Source organism: Thunnus thynnus, chromosome 5, assembly GCF_963924715.1.
Source record: "Thunnus thynnus chromosome 5, fThuThy2.1, whole genome shotgun sequence".
Classification (NCBI taxonomy): Eukaryota; Metazoa; Chordata; class Actinopteri; order Scombriformes; family Scombridae; genus Thunnus; species Thunnus thynnus.
This window is the reverse complement of record NC_089521.1, coordinates 16,640,162-16,666,701: the sequence shown is the minus strand read 5'-3', so window position 1 is coordinate 16,666,701 and position 26,540 is coordinate 16,640,162. Positions and strand designations below refer to the sequence as shown.

At 40.5% G+C, this 26,540-nt stretch overlaps 1 protein-coding gene across 1 annotated transcript in view; it reads left to right on the top strand.

The window, feature by feature from the left end:
* The first annotated feature begins 1,324 nt into the window (after positions 1 to 1,324).
* sema3ab (sema domain, immunoglobulin domain (Ig), short basic domain, secreted, (semaphorin) 3Ab) overlaps positions 1,325 to 26,540 on the top strand; it is a 61,781-nt gene continuing 36,565 nt past the window's right edge. Inside the window, exon 1 of the mRNA XM_067589591.1 lies at positions 1,325 to 1,508. The gene's annotated coding sequence lies outside the window, so the exon portion shown is untranslated. The remainder of the gene's footprint in view (positions 1,509 to 26,540) is intronic.

Genomic DNA, 26,540 nt, shown 5'->3' with positions numbered 1-26,540 from the left:
TAATTACAGTAATGAAGTAGTACTAACAGTAATAATAGCGTTTGCAGTGTTGTGATTTACATGATGACAGTTGACAGAGTTGACATCCCCAGCATATATTAGTTATAACTCCATAATTATGCAATTTTAATACAATAAATTTAAACAATTTGTACACATAGAGGACCTCATTAGAATAATTTTGAGACACTTTTGAAAGACATTGATTGTGTGTGCCAATGAGCAGATTTTACTATTGTTTCACAGTTTATATTCTAAACAGACCATCCAAATAGAGCTTTGCTGACTCTAGGTAGAGCTACAGAGTGATTCATGCATCAGCAGACGACACTTTCAAATTATACAGTTAATTTAATGATCTTAATGAATTGGAGATATCATGTTGAATGTGTGCGTCAGCATGAGTCTTATTGCATTAGGGATTACAGTGTGTTGATATAGCTGGGTATGTGTGTGCAATTCCAGAAGAGACCACATTCCTAACTGTATGCCTCTCTGTGAGTGTATGTGTGTGTGTTTGAGTGTCCGTCTGTGCATGTGTATCTGTGTGTATCTCATATTGCTGCTGGCATTCACAGATCCCTGGGGCGAACACAGTATGCATATCCATGAAATGGATATGGCTTTCAGTACAGTTTGATGCCACACCTCATTGACCTTTAGCCTTTCAATCGGTTTTTCCAATTGGTCACATATCTTTACTTTATCCTTGCTTTGCTCTGCAGCCGCATGGACGACACTCATCTCATTTGGAAAATATTTCCCTGATTTACGATATAGAGATCAGCTGTAAGAGAGGAAGCACAGGCTGACTTTCGTACCTTGTCAATCTATTAATATATATGCTCATGTTCGAAATTAGTGCATTAATATGGGTTATCTAGGTTGATAACTATTTAATTTCTCCTAAATTCTCTTGGACTTTGACACCGCTGGACACTTGGTGCTTGGAGTTCTGAAGTAGTTCATCAGCCAGAGAGAGACTAAACTGTCAGAGTGTCCATCTGTTTCCATAGTTAGGTGCTGGCATCAGTCACCTTCTTTTTGCTCTCTGTTGAGGACCAGTGGAATGTAAAGACGTGTATATATTATGTTTGTTGCAATCTGTGTATTTTATTTCAAATTTTAAATCAAATTTATGGTGGAATAAAGTGTACTTATGTAGCACATAGAGATAGGGGGACAGAAAAATAGAAAAAGAAAGAGTGAAAGGTTGGCATCATATTGATTTTAGTGACTAAGTGGAATACTTGGCATGTGGTCGGGCTATCAGATGTTAGGGTGAAAAGAGGGAGAGGACGTAAGCAGGAGAGCGGGAGAGAGAGGTTGAGAGAGAAAAGTGGATACTTGAATGGGATTAGTATCCCTCTACAGCCTCATAGCATGCGATGGCATCTCCTCCTTCTTCAGTCATACCACATCACATCATACCACTGAGGATTTGGCAGCTGAAACCAAACACCCTGCAACGCTGCTTTTAGCGTCAACTGCCTCTGCTTGACTCCAAGGTGAGAAAAATTCCATCTCTTTTTAATTGACCATCTGTTAAGCATATAACAATAACAATAACAATAGGTTTAAAAGTTGCATTTTCCTGCCATGGCCAGGGACTTGCCTGCTGGGGTCACTAATTCACTTGCTCATTCAGGGACAGTGAACTGAGGGACAGTGTGTGAGAGGGCTGTGTGTGGCAGCCAGAAGGCTGCATCATGTTTTCTAGGAAGAGGGGATTTTTCTGTGTCAGTGCAGTTGTTTGTGTGTTTTCGTTTAATTTGGGTTGGCGATTGAATGCATGTCTTGTATTCGGTTAGATTACATTTGATTGTGATTCCTTCATTACTCACACATGTTGCTATTTCTTTGTTAAGTGATCCTGCTTTCATCCACACTGTCATTATCTATATGATACCACACAATCTTGCCACACAGTGTGTCAGTGTGGTTTTTATTTTGAGAATGAGATGAGGGGATGCTCAAGAATCAGCACACATTTCTTCTTCGCTTGTTGTGACAACTTGATGAATTGTGGGTCATTCTTAACTTTTTTTGGTATCTGAAAAATAATTGATTTTGACTTTGATTTGTATTTTATTTGCATTTGGTGTAAATAATGACATTTATTAAAGGTCTAACTTAGTAGAGAAACTTGTTTGTAAAGCCATATATTTAAAAAACATAAATACCTATATCTATATCTATATTGTTGTGAGACATGAGGCCTGGTTTTAATCATATGATATGGGCTAAGATTGGCTTTGTGCTTGTGGCATCCTCAGTAAAAGGCTGTTTTGTTTAACCTTTACAATTATCAGCTGCATTAATAACAGTGATAATGAGATAAAGAAATCTTCAAATTTCTAAAAATATAACAAATTATATAGGAAGGTGTGAATATCAGTGGCTGGCACAGAGGACATGGACTCAGGAAAAGTATTATAGCCCTTTTTAACACATTAACAAACCAAGGTGGCCTAGACACTTATGAACGCTTTAAAGACTGCTTGTGCGTAACTGTGTGTGTGTGCTTGGTATGTTCTAAGTATTTTTGAAAAGTGTGACTGGTGATGAGTTGCCAGCGTCGGAAGATCAAAAGCTTAGATGAAATGTTTGTCACTATAACAGCTGCAGCAGTGTGGATTTCCACTTGATACTGTGAAGCAAAGTTAAGTCTGTGGGCACCTCTGTTCTTGTGTCTCTGTTGAATGAATAAACCTTTGCAGTTGGCTTTTTCTCACTCAAAAAAATTGAAGGAGTAAGAACTTAATAAGATGTTTTTGCATTGTTACCTTGGTTTGTCACTTCCATTTTACAAGGTCCGCATTGGCTGTTTTGCAAACAATCTGTTTTTCTTTTGCAATAACACACACAATGTTCCCCTCTGTTTTACTGTGGATACGTTCCAAACAGAACTGTTTTATTAAGACCAAGGGGTATTTGATTTGAATCCCCAGGTCCCTCGCCAAACTCACAACAACATTACATAAGACAAAATCTGGACAAAGTTTACTTCCAGAACAAGCAATAAAATGGGGGAACTACAGAAACAGATTGAATTATAGCAGAAATCAGACTGTGAAACTCAGCAGGAAGATTTGTAGTGACCTTAAGTGCTACTAACCCCACTGCATGCAAAGTGCAATATCACCAGTGGACTAAGATATATATAGACAAGCATTTGACGTGTCACATTTCTATTTACGATTGCTAACAAGATTCGGTCCTGGCACCACAGTGAGAAAAGACAGCATAGCAGTGCGAAGGCAGTGAGTATTGGCATTCTGAGTATTAATCAGTTTCAGTTGTAAAGATGAGTTTAAGGGTCATGAACCTATTGAGTGAAGTTCTTTTAACTCAGCAGGACCATTCAGATGTCCCAGTAATGAATACCAGTCATCAGATAAGAAACAATCCAGTTTGTGAGGCCTACTGTGTGAAGAAATGAAAAATGACATCCATGGCTCTACATCCCATACATTTCTCCATCATTCATAAAACTGATGTCATGGCCTAGTGATTGCAGCGGGTCTTCCTTGTGTTTTAAACTGACTTGTATGACGGATGACTCAGTGCTTGCATAAAGGAAAAGCTGCCTGTGCTTCCTTGACTGTGATAAGCCCCAGTCTCCTAAAGTGTTTGTCTTAATGAGCTCATTCTACATTCATTTCTAGCTAATTACTTTGCTTAATCGTCACCAGACACATGGTAGTCTATTATGATTATTATTGATGTCAGACTGTGAAATGCACTGAATTTTTTATACTTGTAGTTTCTTTATTTTGTTCCTACTTCCTTCTTTCTTTCTTTCCTTCTTTCCTTCCTTCCTGTGGTTTCGGTAACCTTATCCATATGGCTTGGTCTTTGATGTCTTTCCCAAATCCATGTGCATCTTGGTTATCATGTTGCTTCATGGCAGGCACATTCCTGTCCAACACACAAACACACACACTCAGTATCTAAGTGACATTTGCCAAAAATATGAAATCCCACTGTTTAATAGCTACAATTATTAGCCCAAAGTATTACCTTTTCAATCTTCATCAAGACTGACAACATCTCATGATCTGTCTGAGCTCGTTTTTACGACTATCTTTAATTTAATACAAGATTGCACTAGGAGTGTGCGCACAGTGAAAGGTATCAAGGCACAAGTTTTGGCAGGCATGAAGGGCACCGCTATCATCAGGGCAGAGGATGTTTGGTAGCCTTCTGCAGGTGACAGATGACTGCACTCACTGCCATTTTATGACTCCTTCAGCCATGCTTAAAGTTGAAATATGTGAAAGAATAAGCACGGAATATATTTCATACTAGACATGGAGGTCACATCCAACCTGCTATGAATTTTATGGTGGTTCGGATTCCAACTCACTAGATATAAGTGTGTGCGCGCATGTGTGTGTTACCCATATCGACAGAAAGGGAGAGCGAGAGAGATGAAATAAAAGTCACAATCAACTTGATAAATGGTACAACATTCTCAATGGAAAGTGTCATTCCATAAGATTCATGAGTCTCAGTCTTTCCAGCTGTTCAGGTCTGCTCACTGGATTCAAGGCTCAACTATTCATGTCAATGGCGTCTGATGTCTTTCTAGGGAGTGCTAGACAGTTTTAAAGACTATGGAGTTGAACTTCATTCAACTGTGCCTTTTGCGTCATTAATACAATGGCATTTACTCCTTTTGTAATTGTAATTATATTACTGTTAAATGATTTTGCACTTGCTATGACTTTTTTGTCACCATTAGTAAAATTAAAAATGTTGTAGGATAAATGACCATGATATTAATCTGTAATATAGAAGACAAACTATTTAATGGCAGAGGGATCATTTTTAACAACTGGTAATTTGGCTTGGCCATATTTTACATGCAGAAATGTCCTCAGTACCCTTTTCTCTGCTTTGTTTATGCTAAGTGTATGCTAATGATCATTCATTCTTGTGTGTATATGAGAGAGTGCAAGAGAGAGATAAAGAGAGGGAGATTGATCACAGAGAGGTATTACTCCCCTGTGTGTGTTGTAAGGGCAGCGCTATTATGCAGATGAGTGGGTTAAATGTAGTTGGACACCACCCAGCATGTCATTAAATCTATAATGGCGTTGGGACTTTAATGTTAGGCTGCTATTATAATGCGTTCTGTCTCTCCCTGTTGTACATTGAACAACCCTGAACTACCATTAACCACCTGGCAGAGCCTCTTGGTCTCTCAGTTATTTTTTTATACCTTGTGTCCTTTCCTTATCACTGTATAAAGCTTATTCTTTATTTCTCTTTCTTCTTCGCTCTTTCTCTTCAGTCTTGGTTTTGTCTGTCTTAGCATGCTCTCTCTCTCTCTCTCTCTGAGTTGAAATAAAAACACAGACAGCTGCCAATTACCTCTGGCCCATCCTATTATGCCATTGGACAGCTAGTGTAGATGGCATAAATAGAGCAGTCCATACCTGTTTGTAATGATGAGATCAGAGGACCACAGTGAAACCCATTACCCCAATTACCCAATTATCTCAAATGACGGGTGATTATCAGACATCATCACCCATACTACCTCTAGAGTAGCTGTTTTGCTGGCCTGAATATAGCTATTCATGTCTCCTTTTTCTTAGTGTCAACACAGACACACATGCAAACACACGCACACACATGTATTTAGTCCTTGGCCTGCTGTCATACGCCTATTTTGACAAGCCATTCAGTACTGTGTTTCTTTTTCTGAACCATTCAGGGATCCTGGATGAAGCTCCCGTATTCGATGGCAGAGGAAACAGAGCTGTTAGTGCAGGGTCATAACCTCTCACCTGACATGTGAGAAGACTGTTTGTGTGTGTGTGTGTGTGTGTGTGACATGTGAGTAGCCCGAGTCACACTGTTCAACATTCACTGAAATGTTGTTTTTGTAGCTCCTCTGTGTCTCTCTGTCCATCTATCTGTCTTCAAATCCAGCTCCCATAAAACGCAATTAATAGGAGCTCTGTTAGGCTGTCAGAGAAATAAAAAGGCTTTTGAAATGACAGCAATAACCAAACAGTAATGCACATCACAACTCTGTCCTTTAATCAGTGATAATAACCCAAGGTCTTCACGAATCTGAAGTCAAGAATGTGCCTAAGCGCTCCGGCAATCCTACTTCCTGATGATTATCCATCTCCTCCTCCCGTTTCCTCCTCCTGCCGCCTGTTCTTCCCCTTCCCCGCCTCCTCCTCTCCATCTTCTCCACCCACCTCTTTCAATTCACGGCATCACACCCAGTGATGATGGACATCTCAAGCACAGACTGCTGTTTACTCAGTCTAAAAATAAGAGGTTAGGCTCCAAACGCCATAACCCGTGCATGCTTGACATGTAGGGTGCAACAGCTTGCATAAATTGTACTGTATGTGTATGCATGTTTCTGCATGAGGGGTTGGCGGGGTCATTGGTTAGGTCATGTGTATATATCCATGCCAGGTAACAGAGATGTCCAATGAAGGATGAAGGCTCTTGTGTCATCTCCTATGTGGCATCGGGTCACTTGCCCCCCCTTCTTGCCTCTTCTCCCCCTCTTTCCCACTGACTGGTGGTAATACGGCTAGGGCTATTCTTAGCTTCTGTGTCAAGCCTGTCTCTGGGGAGCAGTCAAAGGGTCTCTGTTACATTAAACACACACACAGACACGCACACAGGAACACAGGTGTCTTGAGACATCTCTATTTGATCTTAATAAGCACTATAACTCTGAAACCAATTTGAAGAACAGCCCTCTAACTAGAAGATCATGTTCCACCACAAGTGAAAACTCAATTAATTGAGTGATATGCAGATTGGGTTGCTTCAGCAGGCTGCCTGCAGTTGGTACATGTTATTGTAGACTGCCTCATCCCTGATAGTATACAAAGAACAAGCAGAGGTTTTTTTTTATGATTGTATTTAAGTCTGGCAAGTATGATTTTTCATGCAGTCAGATTTTAACATTAATACTCTTTTCTCTTTTTATTGTTGCTCTGCTTATAAATGTTCTTTAAACATTTACAACTTGGTAAATTTAAATCTTATACTCTTACATTATTTTTATGAATAACTAACTAACTAACTGTTTATGAATGTGTATTGTCCCTGTTAAATAAACCAATAAATAAACATATTTAATGTTGCACAATGTGATTTCATTTTATCAGAAAGGTTACAGCGGCATGTCTTTTCTATTTGATATGTGAGTCTGAGTCTGGGAATGCAGACCCCATATCTAGCACTGGAAAACAAAAGATCAGATTTCCCTGCTGTTTTAGCTCAAACATTAAAAATAGTAATTACATGTGTGTGTTCCTGTCCTGTAACCACTGTGGCTGGTCCTCATATTCTTAGAGGGTCCTATTGTTGGTTGGGGGTTGGGGTGTTAGTGCTGATGGTAAAGTTTAGGCTTAGGGTTAAGGAAAGGGTTGCCATAAGGGCAGATTAAGTAAAAGGAAGTAGGCAAATGTGTGTGTGTGTGTGTGTGTGAGAGAATGCCCGTGTACTTGTACAGCTTCACTCTTCTTGAAAATTCCTCCGTGCTAATGAAGAGAAGAGATAAAGTTTGCCCTGTGACTCATCAACACAAAAACTGATGCCATTGCCCCTCTTTTCAACCCTGGTAACTCTAGCCTCTCATTCTCCTTGATAGCTTGATGGTAGTAACTCGATCCTCCTTTTAGACAGGATGTGTGTGGCTTTAATCCACTTTCTTTGACAAATATATTACTCTGATCAGACACGTTTCACACTACGTGTGAATAAACATGCCTATGTTTGTTAGTGAGACAGTACCACCTGGCATTTGGTGGCAGTTGTGAGTGTGTGTGTGCATATGTCTGAGTCAGTAATACAGTTGAGACTTCCCTCTCATGTAAATCCTGAGGTAAGCATCTCGAGCACGTAGCACTTCATAACAAGGGCATTGCCTTACAGACCACACGCAGGATCTGCACCCAGCAAAAGCCTCGCAGAGAGTAAAAAATCCTGTCAATGCGTCTCTTTGTGTGGCAGAGAAATGGACAGGAGGAAGAAGGTCTGGGTTAGTTCTCAATGCAGCTGTCCTGACCGGGGTGAAGACCAACCGATCCTGCACTCCAGGCAACTTCACACACATTAAACACATGAACACCTTAACACAAACACTGCGCTCTCTGTGCAGTATTTGTGTCCTAATAAATTGGGTTTTTTTTTTCAAATGAGTAAATAATAAAGACTTTAAAACAACCTTCTGTGACTGAGTATATAGTGACATTTTTATTCAATTCTGTACGTTATGAAAGCAAAGCAATAGTTCGAAATATTTTTCTCCTAAAACATTTCACCCTTAAAGTTATCATTCCCCATAATCTTTGTTTGTTTGCCAGTAAATTTCAGCTGAATCACAACAGGAGCAGTCGGGCCTTATTGCTAAATTAGATTTGCCAAAGGACCTTTCACTGTTGATTTTATCTTTTAAAATGCTTAGTGATGAATCAAATGACTTTCTCTACCAATCGGGAATTTGTTCATTACCTAATATTTTAGAAATAAATCTGTGGAATGGAGAAATTTGCAGCAAACCAACGGTAAAGCTCTCAATTCAAACCTTAAATCATTTCTCACAAAGAGCCATACTAGTTTCCTGGATGTTCAGATGACACATACGTATTTTATAAATAGTCATTCATTTGAAGACTAAATTTTAATGTGCAATATCTTGTGAACTGCATTAACTAGTACAAAACCTATGAATATTAACTAGCAAACCAGGACGCCAAGCTGTTTCACCAAATTTGCAATGTGCAAGCTGCAACTTGCAACATGTGATCCTTTCCTCTTGTGTTAATTTTGACACGTTTAATTAATCAAAAGAAACACCATACTTGTGTCCCATGCATGAGCTTGTCAGAGGACTGTAGGACTCACAAATTTATCTCCAAATTATGAGTGTCAATCATTTGTGAAATGGGATGCTAGCACCATTTGCAATGTGCATGTAAGCAGTGCTCGCAAATCACTGTTGTGAAACTGGTCCTGTATTCTGCATAGAAAATATGAAGCCACCAGATCATCAAGGAGGTTTGAGCTGAGGCACAGTCAAAAAAATTAATAATTGTGTACTGTTGTACACAAAAATATGTACTTGATCAATTGCTCATTGCTGCTCAGTGTATAGCTGCAGGGCCAGAAGTCCCATTTGTTGCACAGTGCTGATCTACCAGACTTTGCTGTGTAAAAAGTCTGCAGTTGTATACTCTGCAGTAGAGCTCTATTGCTGCGTTTCTGGTGGTTAATGGCCTCCCATGAGCATGCTCCTGTTTTACTACCCAGCCTGTGGGAGGGAGGAAGGGAAAGAGTGATGGCGCCTGAGGGAAAAGAAGTACAGAAGCCCAAAAAGAGAGAGAGAGGAGTTAAGGGGAGAGAGTTAGCGGATGAAAGGAGGGGGGAATGATACATTGATACAAAATGGAGAAGAAAGAAGTTGACAAGGGTAAAAAGGTACAGAGGGACAGGGATTGTGGTGTGAGACATGGTGTAAAGTGACCCAGAGCCCTGGAGCCAGTCTGACTCCTGCTGATGGATGGGCTGTTCAACCGGAGATGTCTGACTACTGGACCCAAAGACTTGACATTTATCCACACAACATCTCTGTATGTAGTAAATGTGCATGTCTACTGAGCATCAAACTATACAGGAATTAGCCCTAAATACCAAATCTAAACTGAATAAGCAACAAGTAATTTTCTAGCAATATGGTCTAAAGTTCTTTTGCAAGCTATCACAAGGCAGATGTCTGTCTCTGAAAGCAGTATTGCAACTCAGGCTGCAAACACTCACCACCCTCACATATAAGCTATTTATTTCACATGGTTTCTGTATATGTATGGTGTGTGTGTGTGTGCATTTTTCACTGGTTTTTGTGTGCAGCCTCCAGTGTACAAAGTTCCACCATCAAGTTCAGGGTCACATTTACACCCATTAATCACTGACGAGGCTCCAGATTGAAATACTTCTTCGGTTTCTCTGCCATTCTCTCCCATTCGGGAAAGGATGCAGTCGCCCTTCAAGCTTGAAAATCTAATTCTAATTAAATAAAAATAAAAAATATTTATAGTTATAGTTTGAAATGAACTGTTGTCTCCCTCTTAAAGTCCAATGTTTTGTTGACCCATCCATCCACCCTAACCTCCTCTCAATGTGGACTTTGTCACTATATAATAACGTCAAGTGATTTCTTCCTTTGCTCCCATCATAATTACTAAGGCAGTTAGAGGGCTTTGACACTTGAATGTAATCATACTGTATGTAGTTGGAAGGATAGTCTTTACTACACTGAGTATTTTGCTTGGGCTTTACGTAAAACTAACAAGAAGCTGTGGTCGTACTTTAGTACCTCTGTAGTCTTTAGAGATGAAGTCAGTTATAGGGCAGCGGGATGAGCACCCACACCAAAGCACCCTCACTGCAGTTATATATAGTCTGTTCACCCCCGCCCTGCTTTGGAGGTGAATGGGCTGTAAGCAAACACATTCTACAGCTTACATGACCTGTTTTCACACCCACCTCCTTGGTTCTGCTTTCCTTTCCCTCTGCCCATTTTCACATCTCTTACATCCCTTGTTTTGAGTTTGTGGTTTGGCAGAGTACAGAATGGGGTTTGAGTGAGAACCAAAAGAACAAAAGAAGTCTCATAGGACAACTATTAATGTCACATATCAGTTAACTCCCTGTCATGATTAATTGCCTCAATTTGTATTTTGATATGCATAAATATATGCCATTTCTTTTGCACCTTCAATCTACTCTCTTAGCAACTTCCAAATATACACCCAGACTGAACCTGATTTTACAATATACAGCATAAATTCACTTTTGGGTGAATTCGGCAACTATGGCACTATATTTTGTTTACAACTGCAATGAGGAAGGGTTTTGAATTTCTATTCTTATAATAGTTATAATGCTATTCTTCTTTGACTGGCTTCTTCTATGTAGACACATGCGTTTTGTAGGTTTTTTTTAGCCATCCACCATGCCAAAATGACACATGATTTCTCAGAAATGAAGTTGAAATAACTGAACCTGCTGGTCATAACTTGATTTCATCATAAAGAGGTTTCAGGATTTATCTCTGTATCTATGAATCAGAGTCTGCTGTAGTGGGCAAAGATGCTGGATTATGTCGTTTTTTCATTCATCGTTTTGCTGACTTGTTCCTACCGGTTTGCAAGTTCAAGGAAAAAGTGAGAGTGAGCGACACAGAGAGAGAGAGAGAGAGAGAGAGAGAGAGAGAGAGAGAAAGAGAGAGAGAGAGAGAGAGAGAGGACGCTGACAGCAACAGGATACATGGGCAATGTCACAGAGGCCGGTTCAATGTGCAATTGGTCGAGGCCTCCCATGATGCTGTGAGTGTTTCCGACATGCTGGCTGTGAGTTGGATGGACACTGTGGCCATTGTCCTGAAATGGCTGACCAATCATTTCCTCTCACTGGCCAGGTGCTGAGGCCAGACAGATGACCTGCAAGGAGCCTGTGTGACCCGCAATAAGTCGTGTGTGTGTTTATGTGAGTGTGTGTTTGTTTGAGTGTAACTTTCACACATGCAGCGTTGACATTTAATGAACATTTTACTGTTAATGAGTAATGTAAAGATGCTCTAATTTCAGCATATGTACTTCTAATTTCCAGCAATGGAGTTCTTTAGACACAAATGGTGTTGAATGGTAATATTGCATTAAAATAACACCTTTACTGCGACAGCGCTATAAATGTTACATGATGTATATATAAAAGTGCCAAGCCATGAGAAAATGTTTACTCTGTATAAGTTTCATTCTTAAGTTTGTTCACAGCCAGCTCCTCCACTTCTCTTCCTCTCTCTTTCTCTACAGAGTTAACTCACAAGGTGTTGTTTTTATTGCTCTTTCTTGGTTTGGCCTGGTTGTCATGTGGAGCTCCTGGTGTGCATGTAAATCAACACCTTGTCACACACACACACACACACACACAGCAGCTTGTTGCCACCTGTGACAAAACGGCCAGAGAAAAGAAACTAGTGGGGTAAAATGAATACTGTGAGTAAGGACGGACGGTTCCTTGTTCTTCCCTTTTGTTATGCTGTTCACTCATCATGTGACTCATTAGTGACTCAATAACAATAACTGTGCCAGGAGATACTTTCCACTCAAACACTTTCCATATCCCTGAGACGTACTGACTAACACACACACGTGTACACGCTAGTCTGCAGTATCACAAACAGCTGCTGCCCCACCACCCTTGAAACAAAAAAAGGTGAGAAAGGTTGAGAGAAACTCAAGGGTGGGAACAATGGGAGACTAGTGTTTTCAAATGTATCCACCATGGAGAGGATTTTTCAAAAATCCATGGTTTGGGGTGTAAAAATGCTGATGGAATTTGGGTTTAGTGTGAATATGGTCTCAGTGGCACTCTGACAAATCAAATCAAGGACACACTTGCTCTGTGGTCCAGCTGCGTTTTCCATTACGTACTAGCCACACACACTCACCAGATCAATCACATTTACTTTTTCAGGCTCACAAACATCACACGTCAGCTATTTCCATTACACAATATCTCAATGATATGAATCACAAACACAACCCCTTTAATGATTCAGGGATCCAGACTGGACAGTAGAATATCCCGGTGACAACAGATATTTACTGCTTCAGGCTGCCCCCTCACTCATTTCAGTAGGACCACTATGTTGCCACAGTAGGGTTCTTTGGAAAAAAACAAAGGGTCATCTGGCAAAATGTTTAACTTGGCTCTGCCTGAGCTTTGGTGGTCCATCAAATACATGCAAGTACACATTCCTGGTGGATTACTTTGATTAAATGAATGCCATAATTCTACTGTATATCTTGCGATCATTGCGATAAAAGGTAAATATTTCCGCCATGAGAGTTGGAAAATCCTTTCTCAGAGTATTATAAACCACTGTGCAGTGTTTTTTAGTATGATAAGCCTTCAAACTCATAGATTTGTTTCTCTCAATGGATTCCCTTGGATTGTATTTCATCTCTCACCAGTAGCTGAAGCAACACGCCCCTTGGATTTTTTTAAACGCAGGGTTGTTTTCAGTCTGAATGCCTGCACAGGGCCCAAAATGTGCTGTTTTCAAGGGATCCATAATTGCTAGCAGTGCTTCTGGACACGCCTATCTAAAGCTCCTCATCTTCTACAGTCACCTACAGTCCATGCAGTTGTCAGTCCAGCTCAGGTCCAGTTACCAAACATTTCCTTCTCAGGTTGAAATAATAAATAGTGAGGCTGGGCAGGTCAGATTAGAGAGACCAGTGTGTATTTTCATTTAGCTGAAGACAGGGGCTGCATACTAAAGCTCTAATGCCCTACAGATGGTTCCACTCACTTTAGTCAACTACAGGACGTACCCTTTCTCCATCCTGGCTATTTGATATGCTAAAGCCTGACCAGACCTCTGATATATCTGGGTAGACTATGTGGGAGGATAGACTCTATACAGGAATTCGTCAAGGATTTACCATGTCGGATAATAATCTGCCTGTCATAGTCTACAGTGTGGAATCTACATTTCTAACTGATTCAGGTTGTTAGGGAAACTACAGAAATGATTAACCATTGGTCCTTGCTGAGTCACATTCAAGGAAAAGTTCCGAGTAAAGCAAACACCATTAACATAAAAAAAATTAGATTAACAAGCCTTGTAGGAGAAAACAATCTTTATAACAAGTGAATATCACAAAAAAAAAATATTTCCTGACTGTTGAATGTCAACAGTCAGTCAGGAAATAAAATCACCAAGACAGAAATCCATCCAGAATAAACATCCTCTCTTTCCATGATTATGACTAGCCCTTTACTGTTTTTGTAAAACCAACAGCTGCAACAAGTCCAGGCAGGTTTCTTGTGGAATATGTCATTTTGGAAATATAGAAAATCATTAAGTGTGGAAGAGGGAAATTGACAAAAAGTCTAGAGCACACTGCAAAATGGTTGTTTAAAACCGTTCACAAACATGCTACTAATGATCCACTGGAATACACTGAACTTTACAGATTGATCCTATATAACAGGGTGAGGGTATTATGTTGACTTTTCCTTTAACATGAATACAGAGAGACTGCAGATCTCAGACTGTAGTTGAACATTGTTTGAAGCTCAGCATTGTACCCCATTCACCATTCTCTCTCCATGTTGGCTATCTGATATGTTGAAGCCAGACCAGACCCCCGATCATGTCTGTGAGGACATTCTTGGAGGAGATACTTTATACAGCAATTAGTCAGGGATTTACTGTGTCAGATAATAATCTGACTGTCATAGTCAACAATGTGCACAAAAGAGATCCCAAGCCTTTGAGAAAAATGCTGAAATCAGTACTTTTCACACAAGTTTGCCTTAATTGCCACCCACCTTGCTAATGTAGGTCAGCTTAAAGGATAAATCCATCCATCCATAGATAGCAGTCTTCTTTGGTATTTTGTTTTGTATACTGTATTTCTAACACACACTTGTAACATGTTGCAATGTGAGAGACTGCATGATGCAAAGCATAAATACTAGCAGCAGTTTTAATGACAATATCGACAATAGTAATGCTTTATTTTACGTGTCCTTTATTTTTATACTAATTTCCTGGAAATTTTCTGAGAAATTTGCAGGTATTTAACAGACATTTTACAGGAAGAGTGGTGCAATTTGGTACAAATTTTAAGAAAAAACAGAAAATAGGGTTAAGTTGGTTTCGTTGGAACGTGCCAATTCATGACATTTGGGTTCATACATAGTTAAAGTCCATGTAAAGCAATAATAAATATGTGTTCTGAGTTTGTCACACCACAGAAAAAAAATGTGTAATTAACCACCCAGCCATATTTGAATGATTGAAAAAATCGCCAAGTATATAAAATTAGGTTTCAGAATTGTGGAAAAAAAGCAATATTCTCTGAAACGCTGGGGGCGTGTCTGCTGAAGGCATTGAAAACACGGCCCACCTGAACAACTTCTGAGTCAAAAACGCCTATACCAAACTCCCGTATAAAAATACACAATTTAAAATAGGCATTGTTTGTAGGTATAAGGCAAGCAAAATGGATGATATTTTAAAAATTAAGTAACATTAGGAGCCACTGATTAATTCGGCATATATTTTGTGGGTAAAAGTGGGCTTATTTGAGTAAACATGTTACTTAAATGATCACTTAACAAATGAACCATCGTCAATCATCGTTATGTTAAATTGTTGTTTTTTTCAATGGAGTTTGGTTCACTTAGCGTTTCTCACTTTTCTGCTGAAAAGCGGCTTCATTGTGGCTGTCACCCTTGGAGCAAAAGCCTCTTACGCCTTGCTTTTTGGTGAAGTGCTGCCCAGCAAATGCTCCCAGCCGCACAGCTGGTGCTGAAGCCAAAGTGGCGGGCCAGCAGTCAATGCTGAGGTTTTCATTATTTAACCATATCATTTCCCTCATGTTAAATAAGTGGATTTTGTCTGATTTTAACAATACCTTAACCATATGTAGTTGCCACATGTGGTTACAGTAGAATTAGTTAACTGAAAAATTAATTCATGGCACACTGCAGATCCAGATACAGTAACTGTTAAACTCCCCAATTATGGATTTTCCTTTAAAAGATGAGACTGTAGATCTCACAATGTACAGCAGTAGTTGCTGTTAGAAGCTTTTTGGAGCTGGTTTTCATCTGTTTAGACAGGATGTCCTTAGATTATACATACCATTCCACTTTGTTTAAATCTAGGACAAGGTTAAAAAATTTGTCATCAGTATTTTATTCCTGCTATTTTAATAACTGCCTGGTCACATTCATTTCTCTCTTCACTTCTGCATTACCATGGTGCAGGTAGTTAAAGGGCATCTGCAGTGTCTCCATTGTGCTAGTGCTCTTTACAACGGAGGTCAGAGAAATGTCATGTATCTAAAATGGCTGAATGCTAATATGCTTGATTACATGTGAAAGGTCTGCATGATCCATGAATGTGGATACCACAGCATACATAAAAGCTCACATTTACATCCTTGCTTCTTAAACAGAACACTCCACTCATTCAATCAAATCTGCTGAATTTACAAAAGTTTTAGCTCTTCAGTCAGGCTCCACCAACTTTTAATGGAAAACTGTTCTTATAACTTTGATTGCTCAACAGTGTCCAATTTAGGCTATTAAGTTTAATTTCAAGCTTGTAAACAGTATAAATCGGTCTACTGCTCTTCTGTTGTTAAGCCACTAATCACACTGGAGCCAAATAACTGTTGTTTACCAAGTTCACCAACAATATGCTAATCTGTACAGACACATAATTATCTCTAAAGACTCTGTCTCTTGGCTCTTCTCTTCCTTGAATTTAATTAGACTCACAACTCCTTGGTCAGGGTAAATTGTCTTGTCATTTGGACAAATTTGATTTAAATGAGATTTTGCTGATGGAACAGGTCATGCCTCAATTCAAACATTCATCATATACTTTATTTTATCATAATATTAAAAAAAAAAAAACCTTTTCATAACAGACAAATTATTCATCCATGATGATTTATGTAATGTAATTACATTGGGCCAGTTTGTCTGGCTTGGTCCCCACAGGAAGACAGGCAGTAGAGATAGCAGAATACTTAGTACAGAGGGGCTTTGTAAAGGTAACCAGGAACACATGCACACACTTACATGCATCCATGTGCATACACACACACACACTTCCCAGCACCACAGCGGCAGGCAGTCCCACTCCATTAGGGGTAAAATCACAGAAATTAAACGCTGCGTGCTTGTGGTTTTTAATTTAGCGTGCTGACAGTCATCCAATAGTCCTGTGGTGACACTGGATAACTTTACTGCCCTGGTGAGCACAGACTGGGACAGGGACCAGGACAGACACCCACTTCAACCCCCCATACATACACATACACATACACATACACATACACACACACACACATACATGCACACACTTCATTGAAAATTTAATTTGAAAGAACTGAATTACTACCACAGATGTTCACCATTTGATCAATCATTGCAACCACATATTGTATGGACATAATAGAGCTATTGATTATGTAGTCAAAACAGTTCTATGGTTTAAAAATGATAATATTGTCAAAAAAGCCAAATTAAAGAGTTACTCATAAACAACATGCCAAGTCAGAATGGATTGCTGTGGTCTCTGTAATTGCCTGTTTTGGAATGAAATGCTGACTTTCCTGGACAATATTAATACCAGCCACACACGAGTGGATTGTGTGTGAATGTGGTTGCAGGCATGTGTTGAGACGCCACCATTGTGCTGATGCCAGTTAAGTAGCGCTGACTACATAATATTTGAATAGGGTACTTTGCATTGGTCTCCCTGTTAGCTTGATCTTAACCTTTTATCAGTTTTCAAATGTGATCCTTTAAGTGAAGTGGACACATGTATGTGAAGAATTTATGGTTAAGAAGCATCTGTTGTATCAGATTACCATAGTTCCATTACTAGTTGCTGAGGGATGGAATCAGATCTGACTCTGTCTTTGCTCAGTAGAAGCTTGTGGTTTGGTGTCTTTACTATTGATTGGCTAAACCCTGTCCTGAGTTGACAAATATTGACATGTTGTCAAGTGTCTCTTTGCTATTTGGCTGTGCTCAGTATGACCTTGGTAGTGTAGGCTAAACAACAGTATTATCAGAGTAAAGGCTGGAACATGCTTCTTCGGGCAGTACTTAGGCAAACGTGCCTGAGAGACATGTGTGTTACTGTTTCTTTTATACTTGTAACTTCTATAAAGTACAACTTATACATTATGGTATTTTCTTTTCCAACCTCCTGACATGAGTTGGATCATGAGCTGGATCAACCAATCTACTGGCTTGACGCACAGGCCTGTACAACATGCTTTTGAGATTTGAGAGGTGTGTGCATTGGCTCCGCTGCAAGCCTCTGCGACCAGTGGTTACCGTAACACCTTCTCTGCCTATAGGTTCACAGAGACGTTTATTTTCGTAGAAGCATAATTATAGTTTAAAGCTACTGTTAAATCAACACTGTCAAAAAAATGATGCAGCCTCCTCACTCATTTCAGCGATATGCATTAGCAAGGCAGGGGTTCCAACATAGACAAAAGACATACTATTGTTCACTCAAAAAGTTGATATATGTGCAAGCGCAAATTACATGTGTTATTCTCTTTATTGGGAACAGGGTATATAGTTGCCACAGTGATAACTTTCCAGAGTTGTAAAATCGTGCCTCATTTTAAATGTTTTGCCATCTCATAAGCCTTCAAACTGATGGATGTATTATTTAGACTTGGCTGTAGAAACATGTCTGCAGTGCTGTTTTAAGTGTGAATAGGGCCAAAAACCAGCAGAAAAATTTCTTGACTTTGAAGATTAGCCCGCACTGTAAACTCAACTTGATTTGAGTCACCTGTGAATTTTATTATTTTTACCTGTGATTTTCCTACTGTGACATGTCAAAATGTCATCTGTGGTTTTCGCATTTACTGTAACTTGCACATAGAGCCACTTAATGATTTGGAAACATACACAAGCACATACGCTTACAGACAGGCATACATAAATACCCACAGAGGCACATAAATGTACACATATATGAATGCATATGGGCAGACAGAAACAAGCTTACAATATTGTAACCCTTGTTCTATAAACACAGGCGGAGCCCTCTACTGGACTTTGTGGGTAACACTTTCCTCCAACCACACAATCCAGCGATGCTCCTGCCCACAGATGCTGCGGGGACTCCCAATAATGCAGGTCTTCATGCACTGATGAGGGGATGTTCACTAAGCGGTGCTTGTGCCTCTTGGGATCCAAACACAGACTGGAAAACCACCATTGCAGGAGGTGCATGTGCAGGAGCCCCAGCGGAACAACTGGAAGGCCCACCGCCATGAGCCCCAATGCCTGCATGACAGTCAAAGATGTCACTGCCCTTCCCCACTGCAATCTGAGGACTGCCTGCTGCAGGGCTTGCTGTCTGGGTTCTGACAGAACAGTCTGCAGCCAGACCAAGTTGAGCATGAGTCCAAGATACTCCGCCTGCTAACTTCTTCCAGTTGATAGAAAAACCTAACCAGGTTAGATGCAGCACCAACCTGGCTGTGTGGAAAATGGCCGATTCTCTGGATCTGGCCATGACAATGAGGTTGTCTAAGTAGAAGAGGACCCTCATGCCCCAGTTGCGCAGCAGCTGCAATGTCATGTCCACCAATTGCTGAACATTCAGGGAATCAGGGAGTAGCCAAACGGTAGCCTTTTGTACTCCTAAGCCATCCCCTGGAAGTCGAAACACAGGAACTTCCTGTGTTTCAGCGCCACCTTGATGTGAAAACAAGCATTCAGGTCAATGGTGGTGAACCAGTCACCTGGTTGAACCAGTTCCAGCAATCTCCTGATGGTCAGCATGCAGAATGTCTTTCTGGCAATGCATTGGTTCAGAATGTGGAGATCAAAAATGGGTCTGCGTCTTCTTGGGAACCAGGAAGTGCGCAGAGTAAAATCCTTTCTGTCTGTCGTGAGTGGGAATGATCAAGACAGGAAGATAAATTTATCTCCTTGATGCCCAAGATGGAGGAGGAAAACGACAGAACTGTAGAGAATAAACCAGTCTTAGTGTTTTGTCCATCCACTTGGATAATGCACAGCTGTGAGACCATTCCTCATAAAACTGTGTCAGATGATGGGTGGTCAACTGGGGGGCAACAGGAAGCTGTGATATTCCAATTCAGTCCTCTCTGCTGCCAAACCGTGAACGCATCACTGTCAGCTGCCTAACAGTGTCAGTGTCAGATTTTGTGTCGGTGCATCCATCACTCTCCATATTTCCCACAGAAATAAATGGAATCGACTCAGTGTCTCCCCTCCTCGGTCCGTGAGCGGGCCCGGGGTTACTCTCTATGGAGGAAGTCAGTCATGCTAACGTAACCCCCAGTGACGAACTGTATGCACCGGTCCCGAGCAGGGTGGTGTGAACAGCTGGAGACAGCGCTTATACTAAGCAGACATGAAGCTTCGAGACACAGATCTGCTTCTGAGTGTTGCTATGTTGGGCGGAATGTGTTTCTCACTACATCACACCTAACATAGTGGTCATAGATGCACTCAGTGCTGAGCTTTTTTCGGCTAGCACTGCCTGAATAAGGCCGCCCGCTGTCTGCTTCTCTAACAGAGAGAAGAGAGGCAGGGGTGCCAGCAGAGCAAGTGCCTTCTGCGTTACGCAGCCTCTGTGACTGGCTGGATGAAGCAGAAGAGATGCCCGGCAGTGGCGGCAAAAAGACTGGGGCACAACGGGCAGGAACAAGCTTGTAGAGGTGACTCCATCCACGGAGAAGTAAGATCAGTAACTGATTTCACCATCGCGGAAGAAAAGAGGATAATGAGCTGCAGTGAGACGCTGCTTTTTTGTGCCAAACACATGTAATTGGTAGGTGCGCCCTGATTGGCCGGCTACGTATATGCAGATTTTAGTGGGTGATTGTGTGCGTGTGATTGGAGGAGAGTATTACCCATAGCCTATGTGAGATAGAACTCTGTGCACAGTGTGATGCACGTTTTTTGCTTTATGAATTTGACCATGTGGATATAAATGTATCCGACGGAAGTGCTGCTTCAGATGCCCACACCAGCTATTATTATTATTAGTCGTATTTATATTAGTATTATTGTTGTTATTGTTATTATCATTGCTGTGCTTCTCTGTGTTTCTCTCTCCCCTCTCCCCCTCCTCCTTCCTCTCTCAACCCAACCAGATGGCAGATGGCCCGGTTCTGTTTGAGGTTTCTTCCTGTTAAAGCGGAGTTTTTCCTTGCCGCTGTCACCAAGGGCTTTCTCATGGGGGAATGTTAGGTCTCTGTAAAATAAAGAGTACAGTCCAGACCTGCTCAATATGAAAAGTGCCCTGAGATAACTTCTGTTGTGATTTGTTGCTATATAAATAAAATTGACTTGACTTGACTTGAGGTGGCCTTGTGGGGACATGTGTGTGTAATTTTTAAAGTGCTTGCGCTGTAGGTGCTGGATATGTGGCTGTTCCATTGCCGCGTTGTGGTGACAGTCTGTGTTGATGAAAACCACATGAATTGCTGTAACTGTACTGTATGTGGCTCCATTTCCCCATGTGTGCCTTTCTGTGTGTATCTTTTTATGGAAGCTCAAGCTAAGTGGGCTGTGGTCTAGGCCCAGTGGACATCACATTAATAGTCTCTGAAAGTGAACTGTATTAATTGAAAAGTGATGATATGTTTCTACTCATTAATATGTTTGTATGTGTATGTGTGATTTCTCAATGAGGACATAGTGAAAACGGGTCATATGAAGTCATGCGTTGGACTGTTTTACAGGAAAGATTTGCTGCTCTGCTGGAATATTCTGAATGGTTACTAGGCAGGCTGTTCTACTGTGTATAGCACTTCAGAGAGCTATAAATCTTTGTCATTTGGGAACCACAGGCCGTACATACTGTAGCCTTTTTGTGTGTGTCTGTGGCATCTGGAATACAGTCACTCACACAGTCTTCATGAATCAATCACGGATGAGTCTTTCTTCGTTAGCTGGATCTCTCTGTGGTATGATGTTTGCATCCCAGCACATCCTTTCTCTGTAGGGACACATTCACATCTGTGATTCCCCACCCACACTTTTCATTCACTCGCTATACCTACCACCCTGTCTCTTCCTGTCTTGCTTTCACTCTTTTCACTGCCAAATACTGTACACTCTCAGGCTCCCCAAAGAGGCAGGCAGCAGGTGGGCATGCCCATTACCAACCACTGTCCTCCTCTGAGACTGGTTGACGTCACTGCACCTCTCCCAGGTGATTCTGTGAGACACATCAACACTTTTACTTACAAATATGATTTTTCACATCAGACCAGTAATTAAGGAAGGAACTGTGTGTTTATGTACACACAAAAACCATCACAACTGTGTTTATGTTTGACAGAAAGATGGAAAGAGAGATAGACGCTAATGATCAGTACTTGGCAGATGGTAGAGTGGTGTAGCGAGGACTGATATCACTGCCCACTTTAAACTCATCTGCTGTTACTCCAACCCTCTTCACTACTACAAGGCTGGACTCAATGCGTGCTCATCCACATGCCTTCTCTTACTCACGCACACACTCTTTCAGATACATGGGACAAACGTCGATCTGGATTAATTGTAAGTGTACACCCTTTTGTTTGTTTCAACAGCATTCTTCCAGTATTATTACAGGAGATTTAATATGTCTATGTTGGTTAAGAGGCAAGACAGTTGTTGTTAGTCATCCATAGAGAGGTCTGTTGTTTTGTCATCGCTGATATCATGTTGTAAGGGTAAGGAGTTCAGTGATCTTTTGTGATGGTAATAAAATGGGTCTCATTTACTGTTTGTTGGTGTTGTTGGGCTGAGTAACAGATATGGAGACGAAACCTAACAGTTCACCCTGAGGGGGAAAACATGACGTGATCTCATAACACAACATGGTGTTTTTCTGTTTGTGTGCAGCACATCAGCTTTGTAACTATGAGATTAAGTCTGTGTGTGTGTTCGTGTGTGATTTATGATGGCAGCCAAATTTATGGAATTATGAAGTGTTCAACGTTCAGTAATAAAATCATGGCTTTTATGGAGTCTGTAGGGTCTCATAATTAGCATATTGGTTAGGAGTTAGAGAGGGATTTTCAGCAGAGGAAAACCCTAACAGCTCTTGTGTTTCAGATAGGTGGGAAGCTCAAGGAAATCTTTTCAACTGGCAACGACACTGGCTTTGCATTACATATTCGTTTTGCTGGTTTATATGGGGCCATATTTCAAATGTGCAGTATTTATTTTAGAACTATAATAATTCCAAAGAAGGTACGATAAAAATGTCTACATACTTGTTGAGCAAGTTGGTACCCCCCACACACATACCCCCCTCACCCCCCAACCTACTGTATATCTTTAGTGGCTGATGGTTTTTTTTTATCAGATATCCTGCTTCTGTAACCTGATAATGCATTAAAAGTACCACTAACTTCATTTTAACTCAACTGCCAGCCCCCAGGGAATAGGTTTCCTGAGCTCCTAAATATTTGCATCAATAAGACACTGAACTCATGATCTATAATGACAAAAATCAGCCCTTGAGGTGCATTGTGATGACGTAAGCTGTCAAAAGTTGGTCGGACGAATTAAATGTATACCGCAGAATGCTCCAAATAACTTGGGCAGTGCTCTAAGGGCTTGTCTGTATGTGTTTACACTGATCTTTTAGGTCTCTAATTAAAAGCTATGTTCAGGGATGTGTTCTCCTAAATGAATGGCTGAAAGGTGTGAGGCTTATTTACTGCTATGCTGCACTGTGGGGACTAGTTAAAGGTGCTGACAGTGGGTCATGCTGGTCCAAATACTGTAACACACATACAAAGATGCACACACTATTAGGGATACATAGCTAGTACACAGCTGCCCTGTCTCATGAGAGAGAAAGGGAGGATCTAATCTACTTTCCTCGACAAGACCACTCCCTACTATATGTGCCTTTTGACATATAATTACAAACTAACAGCATGAGTGAAAGAAAATGAGGAACAAGTCAGTGACAGATATTAGTTAAATACTGTTACATCATCAAATCAAAGACACATGCATGGTGATAAATCGAACAAACAGAGCAAATGTAAACATCGGTGTCCCAGCTCCTGCAAAGTTGCAGTCTTCTTTCTGGGATACACAAAGTGCTGAATCTCTGTTTAGGCACATTATTTGGGCCAGCTTGAACTGAAAATGTATTGTCTCATGGCATTTAGTCTATTTTGTTCCCTCACGTGGTCAGCTGTTGCAAAGGCAGAACCATGCACATGGTTTTTGTTTCTCTTGGTGCAATGCAACAGAATACCTCTCATTAAGTGTAGCTGACCGTTACCACATGGAGGTGAGGTCAAGAGGGGTTAACATAACTCTTCTGCTACTGCTCAAGCAGATCCTGTAAAATTTTATTGGTTTCTGAGAAAAAAAACATCAGAATGTTTAAATATGAAGTATGCAGAGACACAACTGTAGAAAGACAAAGCAGCTCATGGTTTTACAAGCTTGGATCAGTATGAGAGAAATGACTCACTCAGTGAACTTATGTTGTGCCCGATCACACACATACGGTGTTTAAAGACAAGAGTCTGAGTTACTCCATTTTAAGCATAATATCATTACACTGGTGCTGCACCTAAAAGTCCAACAACACCTCAGTAGAAAACAAGTGTATCCTCCCCTCCCCCGGTTTCTATTGTCATCATGTAGAGAGACAGAAAGCATGGAGTCACTTATGCTATTTCCTCTCATTACACCTTCTTCACATATGGTGTTAGGGTCAGCGAGCAGAGGGCTAATTGAGCCTTGAGATAGTTCAAAAGAAATGTGCTACTAGTTTACTCCCACCACAGTCTGCCACTGGCATGAGCAGCAAATCCTAAGTGGTTGTTATGGTTTCACTATGAAACAGGCATTCCTGTTGAATGTTTTCTGGAAGTTAAATATTTCTCTCACCAGTGGTTCTTTGTTAAGGATCCAGAGAGAAACTGTTCTCTGTCAGTAGTCTGCTGCTTAGTTTCTAAAAGTGGAAAACAGAGGAACTCCGAAATAATGCTTTAGGAGTTTCCAACACTGTACTTACTACAACTTTGTAAGTCACATGAACTCCAGACAAGGTTTTCTTTGGCATGAAAAGTCATGCTTATACCAATTTCCAAATAAATACCTGAATGTAATTAAATTATGCCACAGCAATTAAATGTTGTGGCATAATTACGTGTGTATTGATCGCTTTAAATTGTTGCAATATTTAATGAGATGCCCCATAAATAAATAAATATGTGATAAGACATCTTAATGTGACATATTTGGAGGAATTATATCCTGATGGAGACCTTTAATTGATTGATCACACTCTTATACATATCTCTTATTGACATCAAGAAGCAATGATGATAATACCAGAAGGGTTTCTTTTAGATCCAAAACCAAGAATTACCACAGTTAACATCTTTGATACCAATACCAATATCAATATAAGTTCCAATTGCAATGCATCTCATTAAAAGGCACTTTAAAGAAAGTACTGAATGTGTCTTCATGGAGGAGAAAAGATTAATCTGAAGTAAATGGACCTCGAATCACATAACAATATAATTTAGGACTAGGCTGACATTACAGGTCATAAAAGTTGTCGTATTATTACTTTATTATGTAAGGTCTCTGGCCAAATGAACACTGGTATATATGAACAAATTACTCTTATAGTAGATGGTGGAAAGTGGAAGTGAAGTGGAAGAAACTGGTACTATAATATGTTGCACTACAAGAGCTGATCTCTAATGCTGATCTAATGCTGTATTATGGTCATTAAACAGTGAATTGAACCAAACATTGTACTTTAACACATAGAATGGAGTCAGCATTATTCATATTTAAAAAGTAGTATGGATCCTACTCCGGTGTGAGGAACTGGATTCTTTGTAAAACAATGCGGTTTCAGTATTGATGCTTTTGACATCGATCTGTCCAACAAGAGGTGCAGACATCATATATGTCTTCATGTCATTAAATGTTGACGATTTTCACAATTTTAACACAACATGTGTTCTCCTATAATAACATATTTGATAGATTAGTTAATCATTGTTGAAACATGACCTTCCTTTTAGCTCACATCAGTTGAATGGTGTATCTTGGCTGTGTTTCACTCTGACCTTTACTGTCAGTTACTATCTCCAAGGTTATCTTGGAAAAACTCCAAGATAACACTGGCTCAGATTTCCTTCAAGTCACTCACCAACTAATGGATGTGTTTTGTGAGCAACATAATAGTTCTCTTTTACAGCAGCTTTTTAACTTGAATGCGGCAAAAGTTTGATTTAGTGCAAACATGTGCTTGCGCAATTTGCAGTAAGGTATTTGTTTACTGTATTTGCTAAACTAGGGTTTACTCAGAGCTTCTGTTCTCATACTGTTTTTAGTCTCCATCTGTTTCTCATTGACTTCCTTCATCTCTTTCATCCCTCCTTTTACACTTATTTGCTCCCCATTTCTATCTGGATGCTATTTCTTTTGCATTTCCTCCTCTTCTCTCAATCTCTGGTTCCAGTGTGCTCACCTCCTTTTATCCCAGCCACACACCCTGTCCAAAGCCCTCCTGGTGCTGACACAGATGGGTGCTCCGCTAGTTCATGTTAGCTGACCCATTATAGGTGACCCCATCTGCCCTACCGGACGCTTCTGTTTGCAAACTGTGACAAAGTATCAGATTTATCCTTTTCTGTAGGTGCAGGCACCGTGGAGGAACAGAGGATCTAGACATGTTCCTCTATATTACCTACCACACCCCCACCCAAACCCACTGTGCACACATCACATGCACTGACACATGTAGACATGCCTGCGCACGCTCTCTCTCTCTTTCTCTCTCTCTCTCTCTCTCACACACACACATACACACACACACACACACACACACACACAACATACATTCCAGGAAAACCGGGTGAGTGAAACCCTTTGTGGGTAGACTGCTGTTCTGAATAAAA